Genomic DNA, 13,211 nt, shown 5'->3' with positions numbered 1-13,211 from the left:
TCTTCACGCTAGGTATAATAGTTTGTGCTTTTTCTTTTTTTTTTTAATTTTTTTATTAAAAAAAAATTTTTTTTAATGTTTATTTATTTTTGAGACAGAGAGAGACAGAGCATGAACGGGGAGGGTCAGAGAGAGGGAGACACAGAATTGGAAACAAGCTCCAGACTCTGAGCTGTCAGCACAGGGCCAGATGCGGGGCTCGAACTCACGGACCGTGAGATCATGACCTGAGCCAAAGTCGGCCCCTTAACCGACTGAGCCACCCAGGCGCCCCTGTGCTTTTTCTTTTTTAAGCAAATTACTATTGATACTATGATCTGAGGATGGACTTGAAAGTCACTCATTATTACACAAATTGTCCCACATTGGTAAAGTTATCCATGCATTTCTTGAAAGACTAGGTTTTTATCTATTGCTGTTAAGAAAAGAAAGAAGGAGAACAAAAGATTTTGTAGATCTCGTTGTATGAGACAAGGCATAGAATTGGCATAGAATCCTGCCCCTTATAAATAGATTCCCTTCAGTCTCATTTTCCTATCAAGGGCAGTGAAATTAGCATCACTTTTTTGACCCCTTCAGACACAGACACTAAAGCTTTCCAGGATTCAGACCTAGAAATCAGTAAGGAGAAAGCTGCTCTCACAAACCTGGGTCTTTTCACCATACCAGCACTATGTCACTTCTCCTAGAAAAATGCAACAATCCTAACTTTTGTAAGGGAGAGAACCCATAGCCATTGACTAAAATACCTATTATTACATTAAGACACCCTGTAGGTTGATTTTTACCAAACATATTGAAATGTCATTTGATAACCTTTAAATTGCATGTCTGAGACACACTGAGTGTACATAAATTAGGGAAAAAACGCACATGAAAGAGAAAAAAGGAAAACCTTAAAACTGTCTGCTCTTTGACCACCCAGGGATAACCATGCTTAAAATGTTTGTGACTGGACCAACTTATTTTTTTAAAATTCTTTTTATTGTATTTATTGTAAAAATAAAACACAGATCTATAAAACTATCTACAACAAATGTATGGCTTAATGAATTATTATTATTTTAAATTGTATTTAAATCCAAGTTAGTTAACATATAGTGTAATTAATAATGGCTTTAGGAGTAGAATTGTGTGATTCATCACTTACATACAACATCCAGTGCTCATCCCAACAAGCGCCCTTCTAAATGCCCATCACCCATTTAGCCCATCCCCCCCCCCACTCAACACCCTTCCAGAAACCCTCAGTTTGTTCTCTGTATTTAAGAGTCTCTTATGTTTGCCTCCTTGTTTTCATCTTATTTTTTCCTTCCCTTCCCCTATGTTCATCTGTTGTGTTTCTCAAATTCCACATGAGTGAAATCATTTATTTGTCTTTCTCTGACTTCTTTCCTTTAGTATATTACGCTCTAGTTCCACCCACGTTGTTGCAAATGGCAAGATTTCATTCTTTTTGATTGCCAAGTAATATTCCATTTTATATATATGTATATATATATATATATATATGTATATACATATATATACCTACACATATGTATATATATGTATATGTGTATACACACACACACACACACATCTTCTTTATCCATTCGTCAATGGACATTTGGACTCTTTCCATAATTTGGCTATTGTTGATAGTGCTGCTATAAACACTGGGGTGCATGTGACCCTTTGAATCAGCATTTTTGCATCCTCTGGATAAATACCTAGTACTGCAGTTGCTGGGTCATAGGATAGCTCTATTTTTAATTTTTTGAGGAACCTGCATACTGTTTTTTAGAGTGGTTGCAACAGTTTGCATTCCCACCAGTAGTGTAAAAGGGTTCCCCTTTCTTCACATGCTCACCAACATCTGTTGTTGCCTGAGTTGTTAATGTCAGCCATTCTGATAGGTGTGAGGTGGTATTTCATTGTGGCTTTGATTTGTATTTTCCTGATGACGAGTGACCTTGAGCATCCATTCATGTGTCTGTTAGCCATCTGGATGTCTTCTTTGGAAAAGTGTCTGTTCATGTCTTTTGCCTGTTTCTTCACTGGATTATATGTTTTCGGGTGTTGAATTTGATAAGTTCTTTATAGATTTTGGATACTAACCCTTTACCCAATATGTCATTTGCAAATATCTTCTCCCATTCTGTTGGTTGCCTTTTAGTTTTGTTGACTATTTCCTTTGCTGTGCAGAAGCTTTTTATTTGATGAGGTCCCAATAGTTCATTTTTGCTTTTGTTTCCCTTGCCTAGGGATGCACGTCTACTAAGAAGTTGCTGTGGCCATGGTCAAAGAGGTTGCTGCCTGTTTTCTCCTGTAGGGTTTTGATGGTTTCCTGTCTTACATGTAGGTCTTTCATCCATTTTGAGTTTATTTTTGTGTATGGTGTAAGAAAGTGGGCCAGGTTCATTCTTCTGCATGTCGCTGTCCAGTTTTCCCCACCACCTTTTGCTGAAGAGACTATGTAAATGGACTTAGTGAATTATTATAAGGCAAATATCATCCAGTCAGGAAATTAAACTTTTCCAGACATTCCAGAAGCCCCTTCCATGTTCCTCATCCCAGTCATAGCCCTCCCTTCTCTCCATAATAACCATTACCCTCATTTTTATAAGCAATAACTACCTTGTGTTTAAAAAATACTTTTTCGCCCCAGTGTCTACCCCTAGACACTGTTGTTTAGTCTCACTAGTTTAAAAAAAAATCTGATATATTTTAAGTCACTTTTAATGTACAGATTTCTCCTCCATACTTGACATTTCCTTACAATTTATCTGTTAGAAAACACAGGCAATTTGACCTCACTCAACTTTGCCGATTGTGTATTTTTGGTGCAGTAGTTCAGCATGTTCCTCAATCCTTTGGGTATCCTGCAAACTAGCGGCTGGCTCCAGAGGAGGCATCAGCCTCGAGTGTGATCTGGCAAGACTATCTACCACTAGTGTTTGGCAGGCACGTGAGGTCTGGTTATCACTCTTCAGTGATCCTAGCAGCCTTCATGCGAAATATCTATATCCATCCAATGGGGACTTAAAAATGGTAATAATCTGATTCTATCATTCATTTTCATTTGTTAGTTTAAATCATTATATAAAAACATGTCCCTTCATCTACTATCTGGTCACTCAGTAATATAGTTCATTCAGGAAAGGCAGGATTACATGTGTGATTTTTCTCTTTCATTGACCTATTTCCCCAGTAATGCACTGGTTTCCTATCATCCTCTGAAGATGACCACTGTTTAAAATTATTTTCACTTATCATTATGAATTCATAGATTTTTAACATATTTGGTGTATTTTGGCTTATTGTAATTATTATCAGTATTGAAGCTCAAATTGTCCTATCTTTGGCCAGTAGGAACCTGTTCTAGTTAGCTCCACATAGTTTAAGCTCTACAGGTAACAATATATTTAATGGTCTCTACCAGTTCTTAGGATGCTGTTTCTCTATTATTTTGGTTGTCTGAAGACTGGTCTCTAATAAATCTTCAAGAAGTGCTCTTAGGTACAATATTACCCAAGTTCCTATATTTTGGTGAGAATTTTCCTGTATCTTTACTAGACAATAGAAGGTTGGCTTTCTCAATATCAAATCCTTGACTCACATTCTTTTTTTCCCTGAGTTTCTTAAATATGTCCCTCCATTATCTTTTGGTATAAAGCTTTGCTGTTGATTATTTAATTTTCTTTCCTTTTAAGTCATATTGTTCCTTTTGTTTAAATGGCTGGAAGATTTTTTTTCTTTTACTTTATATGAGATTTAATCTTTTTAAAAAATTTTTTTCAATATATGAAATTTATTGTCAAATTGGTTTCCATACAACACCCAGTGCTCATCCCAAAAGGTGCCCTCCTCAATACCCATCACCCACCCTCCCCTCCCTCCCACCCCCCATCAACCCTCAGTTTGTTCTCAGTTTTTAAGAGTCTCTTATGCTTTGGCTCTCTCCCACTCTAACCTCTTTTTTTTTTTTTTTTTCTTCCCCTCCTCCATGGGTTTCTGTTAAGTTTCTCAGGATCCACATAAGAGTGAAAACATATGAGATTTAATCTTTTTAAATATAATGTATTGTCAAATTTTTTAAATGTTTGTCCATTTGTTTATTTATTCATTTTTGAGAGAGAGATAGAGAGAGAACAAGCAGGGAAAGGGAAGAGAGAGAGGGAGACAGAGAATCCTAAGCTTGAACATGGGGCTTGAACTCACAAACTGTGAGATCATGACTTGAGCCAAAATCGAGAGTCAGACACTTAACCACTGAACCACCCAGGCACCCCTAAGATTTAAACTTGATACTTTGTACTGCTCAATTTTGTCATTGTTGTGAAATTAACTTTCCTAATTCTGGAAAGCTTCTCTACCTTCACAGAGCTCCCTCTTCTTTTGCTTTTGTGGAGTATTCAAAAATAGGGTACTTGAGTTTCATTTCAGGGTCCTCTTCCCTTGCCCTACTTTAGATTACCCATTTTTCTTTCTTTCGTCTCTGTTGCTCAGACCTGCTGTGTCAGTTTCATTCCTAGCAGTGTGTCCAGTGTGAGGCTATTGCTGGAAGGAAGCCCTGGTGGGTCAGGTCTGAGGGCTCCAGAAACCCACCACCCCAGAGCCTTCAGACCCTCCCCTCTGGGCTCCTCCCAGTTTCACAGTTCTCCCAAACCAGGCTTTTGAGCTTTCCACTAAAGACCTGTTGTCTATTTTGCGGTTCTCCTGTTCTCAGGCACCTTGCCTCCTTTTTTTCCTCTTAAAGATAATGATATTCTACAGGTTTGTGGCTGGGTGGTGGCTTGTTTGGGGGATACCTTACTACCTAGTTTTGGTGTAAATGTAGTCCAGGGGGTTGGTTTTATTGTCTAGTTGCTCTCCTTTTACTTAACTAATTTAGAAATGGGAAGAAAATGACAGTCAAAAGATACTGAAAAACTCTAAAGCTACGTATTCTACCACCATCTGCCCCAAATCTTCTGGCTTGACTTTTAAAATTTTTTAATTTTATTTTTGAGAAAGAGAGTGAGTGAGGGCGAGAGGGGTAGAGGGAGGGACACACAGAATCCAAAGCAGGCTCCAGGCTCTGAACTGTCAGCACAGAGCCCGACGTGGGGCTCATACTCATGAACTGCGAGATCATGACCTCAGCCAAGGTCGGAGGCTTAACCGACTGAGCCAGCCAGGCACCCCCCTTCTGGCTTGCTTCTTAACAAGCACAGAAGAACTTATATATCCAAACGAGGACTGTCTTTCCAACTGTCATTTCTGGAAAGCTAATGAAGGTGAGTCACTGGGAAAAACATCTTAAAACTAAACTTACACAGACAAGTAGGCACGTGAATACTCAAAATTATACTCCCCTCCACTGTGCTGCTATTAAGTAGCACAGAGATAATGATGAAAACTTATTTGGATAATAAGAAGTAATTAGTTCTCAACTTGCACCCCACCAACTAATACAAATGAATGCATAAAATACAAAAACATGTTGCTTGAATTATAAAAGCTACCCTGGGGTAAGTCTATCCATGTGACTCTACCAAAACCTTAAAAATTCCTGTGTAAGCTGGCATCAGATGATTTTTCACTCTTGAGTTCTATTTTGCCAACCAAAGTTGGGAGTATTTTAAATTTTCCTTCATTTTATTCCTTGACTGAGGACAAATATAGACATCATATAAAGCAAAACTTAGAGCTAATCTTTTACTTGTGTTTGTGTATCTATATACAAAGGCATGTGTATTATTCTACATATCACTGTTCATATTTTAAACTGTATATTCTTATTATAAATGCTGATACCTGTGTATTATTGAACTTCAAAAACATGGATATATGACTGAGAGTCTTTTCCTTCTCATTAATGTGAATTAAAAGGAGCAACAAGGCTGAGGTAGAAAAGAATCTAGAATTTAGAAATGTTAACCCTCATAACATAGTCAAGTAGATCCTTGAATAAATTGCTTTACTACTTCAGCTCAACAAACTCCTCCTATTAACACCAAGGATCCACAAAGCAAAAAATACAAAGGACTATTAACAATGATGTCAAATCAGCTAGAGGCTGCCAAAACATCCAACTTATAATTACTTGGCAATTTAAACAAAACATCAAAAACGACTGCAAATAAACAAGCAAAACCATATTTATTTAAAATATCCCCCAAATGTCTTTGGCTCATAACTTGGATGGCAATACCTACTCTTGAACAAATACTCTGAACATCAGAGCTTTAACTGTTCACTACAAAGGTGAGTAACTTCTGGACCAAGTAAAACAAGGAAGTACAAAGAGGAAAACCAAGGTTCTATAAGAAAACAACACAGCCATTTGGCACATGAGTAGAATAATTAAACATCATTGCTTGGATTGTGCACAAGTGTAAAAATCACTGTTGAACAGCACCATCGTTAGCAAGATTTACTTCTTAAACATAGAAGTCAATAATCCCAAATGCCACATGCATACTTCTAAGGAGTACATTTCATTATCACAGGACTTATCTTAAAGACATTCCAATAGGGTTTTTTTTTCAATTGCAAAAACAACTTCTCGACATTGATTTAAGTTTCATTGATTTCAACAAGTTGAAATTCAGATACCTTGAATTCCACGAATAGGATGGAATTAGTAAGACAAGCTTGGAGCCTTTCAAGTTCTAATGGAAAAACATGAAACTAAAAAATTAGCATTAACAGAATCACCATGGGGTCAAGAATAAGTAGGGTAATAAGGCACCCAAAGGAAAAAGGATGTTGTCCAAACTTCGACTTAAGAGCTAATGACACACTCTAAATGCACTCAACTTCCTGGGAGCACACAGTAAGGGGAGCAAGAACTGAGAAGCCACATCAGGATGCCGAGGTTACAGAAGTGGCAATGATCCCACACATTTAGCCAACTGGCAAACATCTCACGTCTCATCTGAAGAAACAACACTGCCAAAACCAAACGTCACTAAAGCAATGCACAGCTTTCCTAAGAATGAGCCAGCATTTTCTTGTATTTGATTTTGATAGTCTTACAAATACACTGATGCTGGCAGGTAGGTGGAGGGGAGTGGACAGAACAACTAATTCTGGTGTTTCCCATTGTTCTTGTCTGCTTCTTGCTAAAAACATATAGTTGGTTTGTAAAGGAAAAATGCGATTTCACTTTTAACTTTTTTTTTCACTTTTAACTTTAAAAGAAAACCTTCTCTGTTTTTTTTTTTTCTCAGTAGAAAATGGGTTCTTCTACAGTTTCTAGAAACACTGAAATACGAAACTTTGGTGTATTTCCCCATATATTAAACAATGTTGGCAAGAATATGCTTGAATCTATTGCTTTAAAAGTAACATGCATTTGCTTAAAAAATGCAATACAAATGTGCTTTAAGTGTCCTTAGTGTAATAAGCTGTTTCCCATAGCAGTATGTTTTTCCTGTCCTCCCCCTCTTCTTATCAAAATCTCAATGAAACATCAGTGCAAACTAGTCCTGTCTAAACCTTGCACATACACAGAGAATTTTGTAATGATTCTACTCCATCAGTTTGAATACTGGAATAGCTGATGTTGCTGACTTTTCTAGCAATAAAATTTTGCAAACATCCCATCTCTTCTCCCTAAGCTAACACGTCTCTCAAACCATCTGCCTATCCCCACTCACGCTTCAGTTCTAATACCTGTATTTGCCAAAGAAAAAGCACCCTCATTATTGCCTTTCTCCATTTCTCCTTTTCTCTATGTGGACTGCACCACAGTCCCTTACCAGATGCTCACAGCCTCTGCCTAGTTACCTTTCTTTCCCTGTTATCATGGACTCTGCATTCTTTGACATATAAACACATTCCCCCACATCTTATTCCTAACAGGAACTGCAACCCATCTCTTCAGTGAATCCTGATGTTCCTGTGATAACAATGTCTCCCCCACCATCCTCTCTCCATGACGGGCTGTATCACCTCTCCCCCACAAAGGCCAAGAATAAAGGTTTACAGCATTTTGCCCTTAGACTCAATCTTCTCACCAACTAAAACCAATGTCCCCATCCACTCCCCTTTGACTGTACTTGGCCAGGCACAGCTGCCTGTCACTTCTAGAGACATACTGATGATCTTCTAAATGCCATCTGATCTCAAAACCATTTATGTTCTACATTAGCCACATATTGGGGTATGTTCACACCTCAGACCTTGTCATGACTCAAAACTGTTCAGTCCTAAATCTCTAACTTGGAAAAAATAACCACCCTGACCCTTGCCCCTACTTCTTCAGTATGAATAAACCTGTTCTTTCCCCCCATGATCTTCATCTTGAGCCTTTCAACCAACCCCATTTGGGAGTTCTTCAGTATGGGGACAGCTCAAAGCAATCCCAATATCATTAAGACCTCTGAATCATTCACTCCCTTGGCCTCTGACTACACCTACCATCGTTTTTAATTCCAAAGCGACTGAGCAATGATGGAATCAGTGCAAATCCTTGCCAATTAGTCTCAGCTACACTCCTGTTGCAATGTAGCAATCAATTTGCTCATCCCTTGTTGACTCATGCCTGCCCCCAGCAGCAATTCCAAACATTTTCCATTCTCCTTAATATTTAACCCTATCCAGCTCTCTCTGTCAGCAATTGTATAAGCTCTTATAGATCATATGTGAAATGCATCATCCTCTCTAATTTAAACGACTATCTTTTACATGTCTTAACATACAAAATGGTTTATAATTTGAATTAAATTTTGATTATTTCCAACAGGAGCACACAGTCTTCTTTTAAAAGACACAATCAGGGTAATTTTCACTATGAAATTAAATGATTACAAACTGTTATTCTAATAAAAAAGAAATTTAAAATCTAAACATCTTTAATAGAAAATGTCACTATTTTTTAAGTAAATAGTAATCCCTGAATTCAAACATGTAGTACACAGGTAACAAGAAAAAATTTTGACTATTATCTTAATCCACAAACTTAGTCATTTTTAAAAAATACATCAACTTAAATTTCTCCACATGGAGGTCTTTTCTTTCCTTAATTACATTTTCACTCTATCTCCAAGTCCACAGCAAAATGCCTATATACTAGAGCACCCAACAAATAAAACACTCCAGCAAGCATACAGAAACCAGTTAGCTAATGCACCTAATTATGAATATTTCTCTAATGGAGTAAAATCACTAAATCCAGGCCACCAACTTTGAACACATCACCTTTTCTATGACTTAGTTTCCTCTTTAAAATGAGAATGAATTAGATGATCTCTTAGATCTTTTTTGGCTTTAAAATTCTGTAATTAGTGTTTATAATATAAGATATAAGCTCATTTAGCCTTTATGAGCCAGATTTAACTAAGCGTAGTAAGAAAAGTGCAAGATTCATTTCTGTCCTCAAGGAGTTAAAAAGAGAGTTGAGGGGGCCAAAACACCACACAGAAAATAATACAAGATAACATACAATCCAGTACGTTATCAGAGTCTTCCTGAGGGGAAGCCAGAGAAGGTAGGGAAGATTTTACACACGATGTGAAAACTGACACGTTTTTGTGAAGGGGTGGGATTTGGAGGGATGGAGAGACAAGAATTAAACAGAATTTTTGTCATGTTGGCTGTTTTAGATGAATTCTACCTGAGCCTAATCACAAACTTCTTAAATGGACAAAGTTGGGTTATACAGTGGTAGAGGGAAAGACAAGTTTAAAAAAGACATCTGCTAGAGAAAGAAGAACTCCACTTCTGTCTATAAATGGTTTACTAACAATTTCAAAAAATGCCTTCATACATTATGATAGAGAATTCACACACCATTCGTCTGCTTACATCCAAAGATAAACATTGTCACAGTAAGCTGATATGTTTGAAGAAATATTTCTGGAGCTTTGAGGGTTTAAAATAAGCCTTCAGAAAAGTTTCAACAACAGTCACTTGTTACTGACTAATGAAGTCAGTAATATGACTGGAGCATCATCCCAACCACAAGTAGAGATGCGCTATGAGAAATGCAAACACCAGGATCTGCCAAGAAGGTCTGATCCATTTACACGCAAGCAGTGGTTATCACTGTGTTGAAAAATTCACACTTCAGGGCTGCCTGGGTGGCTCAGTCGGTTAAGTGTATGACTCTTATTTTGGCTCGGGTCATGATCTCATGGTACATGGGATCAAGCCCTGTGTCAGGCTCTCCGCTGACAGCACGGAGCCTGCTTGGGATTCTGTCTCCCTCTCTCTGCCCCTCCCCTGCTCATGTTCTCTAAATAAATAAATAAACATTAAAAAAAAAAAAGAAAAATTCATGTTTCAGTTCATTTTCTTATTTTTTAAATTTTATTTATTTTGAGAGAGAGAGACAGAGAGAGAGAGAGAGAGAGAGCAGAGGAGGGGCAGAGAGAGAGAGAAAGAGAGAGACTGACAGAATCCTAAACAGGCTTTGTGCTGTCAGTGCAGAGCCCTATGCTGGGGTCGAACCATGAGATCATAACCTGAACCAAAAGAGTCAGAAGCTGAACCAACTGAGCCGCCCAGGAGCCCCTTGAGTTCATTTTCTAAGGCAGACAGCAAAAGAGTTTAGGGAATGTTGGGTAAAAGATAGATGAAGTATAAAAAAAGCTTACTTAAGGGGTGCCTGGGTGGCTCAGTCAGTTAAGCATCCAACTTTGGCTCAGGTCATGATCTTGCGGTTCATGGGTTTTGAGCCCCACATCGGGCTCTGGGCTGACAGCTTGGAGCCTGAAGCCTGCTTCAGATTCTGTGTCTCCCTCTCTATCTCTGCCCCTCCCCTGCTCATGCTCTGTTTCTTTCTTTCTCTCTCTCAAAAATAAACATTAAAAACACAACAACAAAAAAGCTCACTTAAAAGAGGAGAGCAAAAATCCAAATAATGTGGATGAAAAGAAAGAAAATTTGGAGAAGAGTTCACGTAGTCATTCATTACTATTAATTCAAGAGTATACTGTTCAAAAATTCAATTTGAATTTGAATTGAAATATATTTTTAGTCTTTCTATCAAGGGTTGTGGGGTCAAATACAGAAAATAACCTGTCATACGATATGATTTATGAGCAGGTTGTTTATTAAGATCACTACACAAACTCCAGAAAAGGGGCAAAGGACCTCCCAAAGCACATTGGCAAAAAGGAAGCCACCCCTTACAATGCAGGGTAAGCTGTGATCTTAGACATGACAACAATGGCTTTGTAAAATCCAAGTAACAAGAAAAGCTTTGGGTAATATACAGAATTCATTCAAAAATGACAGTTGGAGAGTGAAATACATCAGTGTATCCATGATTCTCAAGCCAAATGACTGCTGTTGAAGAGATGCAGATTTCAAATTGTATGGGTATTTTGCAAAATCATTAGGAATTGTTGTATTTAAGACCATGAAAAGTAGTAATTTTATATACATCTTTACTTATTTTATACATCTTGAAACATGTAGTCATTTTTATACATTTTAACGTATATTTACTTTGTGATTTTTCCTACTTTGACATTAACTTTTTATAATCAGTTTCCTAAATGCCTAGATCTAATCATGCAATTATATATATTTTAAGTTTATTAATCTATTCTGAAAGAGAAAGAAAGCATGATTGGGGGAAGGGCAGAGAGAGAGAGAGAGAGAGAGAGAGAGAGAGAGAGAGAGAGAGAAGAGAGAGAGAGAATGAATCCCAAGCAGGTTCCATACTGTCAGCACAGAGCCAGATGCAGAATTTGAATTCATGAACGGCAAGACCATGATCTAAGCCAAACTTGGATGCTTAACCAACTGAGCCACCGAGGCACCCTATCTAATCAAGCAAATATTAATACTATACTTCTCTCCAATGTCTTACAATGACCAACAGGGTTCAACACAATCTGATAACCCCCTTTTTCTTTAATCTCAACTCCTACCACTCTCTCTTTTGTGGAGGGAGAAATTCACTCTGACAGATACACTTGTTCCTTTCTATTCCCGTATCATTCCCCCCTTCTTTCTTTCCCATCTGCATGAATGTGTGACTTGTGCAGTTGCAGGGGTCCCACACTCACAAGCTCCCTAAGTTTGGCTTAGTGGTCTGCTGTTGCCATGCTGAAAGTTGTAAGACAGTTTGAACAAGGGGTTCCATATCTTCACTGTGTGAATGACATAGCTAGTGTGACCTCTTGTGGAATATACTCCACTTTCTTCTGTGCTCCAATCATGCCAAACTCTTGCCCATTTCCAGACTTCGGTGTCTGCTGTTTCTTCTCTGAAATACCTTTCGACTAGTTCTTTATGCAACTGATTCTTTTTCATTCTTCAGTCTCAACTCAAATAATTTCTCAGGCTAACCTTCCCTGATTTCTTTATCTAAAGTGCCTCCTCTAATCTTCTGTCTCATTATCCAGTTATTTCTTTAAAGCCTGCTTACTATAATCTGTAATCATCTCATTTATTTGTTTCTTTGTTCCTTGTCACACATCCCCTCCTCCTAAATGGAAAGTAGCAAGAAAGACTGTAATCTTGTTTATCTTGGTAGTACACTGATGAATTAGAGCTGAGAGCAGCATCTGACACAAGGTAAGTGCTCAATATTTATTTGTTGACTGAATAAATATGTTAATCATAGTAATAAATGGTACTTCATAAATTTTCTTGGGGGATTTTTTTTCCTAGTTGAAGTTATTATGCACTATGGGTATTTCATCTATTATAATTCCATAGCATTTTCTAGAGATTTCCTCTCCATATGTGGGGTACCTATTATTTGAGATAAGATACCTAAGACTGTGAGATTTACATGTGTATATTTTGTAAGTATTGCTGCCTTTCTGTCAATTTATAATCCAAAGAAGTAACTCAATTCCCTAAACAAAAGAAAATGTATAGTCTATGAATAAATTTTGGTTTACTATTTGGAAGGAAGTTAAAAAATAGCTGTTGACAGAAAATGAAGATACTTCAGAAAAAAATAGCTTTAAATCAAAGGAACAAGAATTGGTATCCAATGCTAGCAAAACTGGAATATTAATAAAATGTGATAATAATGTAAAGTAGTATAAACATCTTTTGGAAATAAGTTGACATGAGGAATTTTGGCCATAAAAATACTCATTTCATTGACCTAGATCATTTACTTCCAGTGTTTATTCTATGGAAATGTAATTTATGCAATATACAGAAAGAGCTATTTTCACAAAGATATTCTTGAGTGTTGTTTATAATATCAGATAGTTGAAAATAAAGTGTCCAAATACGTTTGAGAAAGTGGTTAAATTTTAGTAATTCAC

General features: G+C 37.3%; 1 protein-coding gene across 9 annotated transcripts in view; it reads right to left on the bottom strand.

Moving 5' to 3' along the window:
• UTRN (utrophin) overlaps positions 1 to 13,211 on the bottom strand; it is a 514,842-nt gene that overhangs the window by 34,103 nt on the left and 467,528 nt on the right. The gene's annotated exons all lie outside the window — the stretch shown is intronic.

The sequence above is a fragment of the Neofelis nebulosa genome, chromosome 6 (assembly GCF_028018385.1).
Source record: "Neofelis nebulosa isolate mNeoNeb1 chromosome 6, mNeoNeb1.pri, whole genome shotgun sequence".
Taxonomy (NCBI): Eukaryota; Metazoa; Chordata; class Mammalia; order Carnivora; family Felidae; genus Neofelis; species Neofelis nebulosa.
Note: the sequence above shows the minus strand (reverse complement) of the source record. Positions and strands in the feature narration are given on the sequence as shown.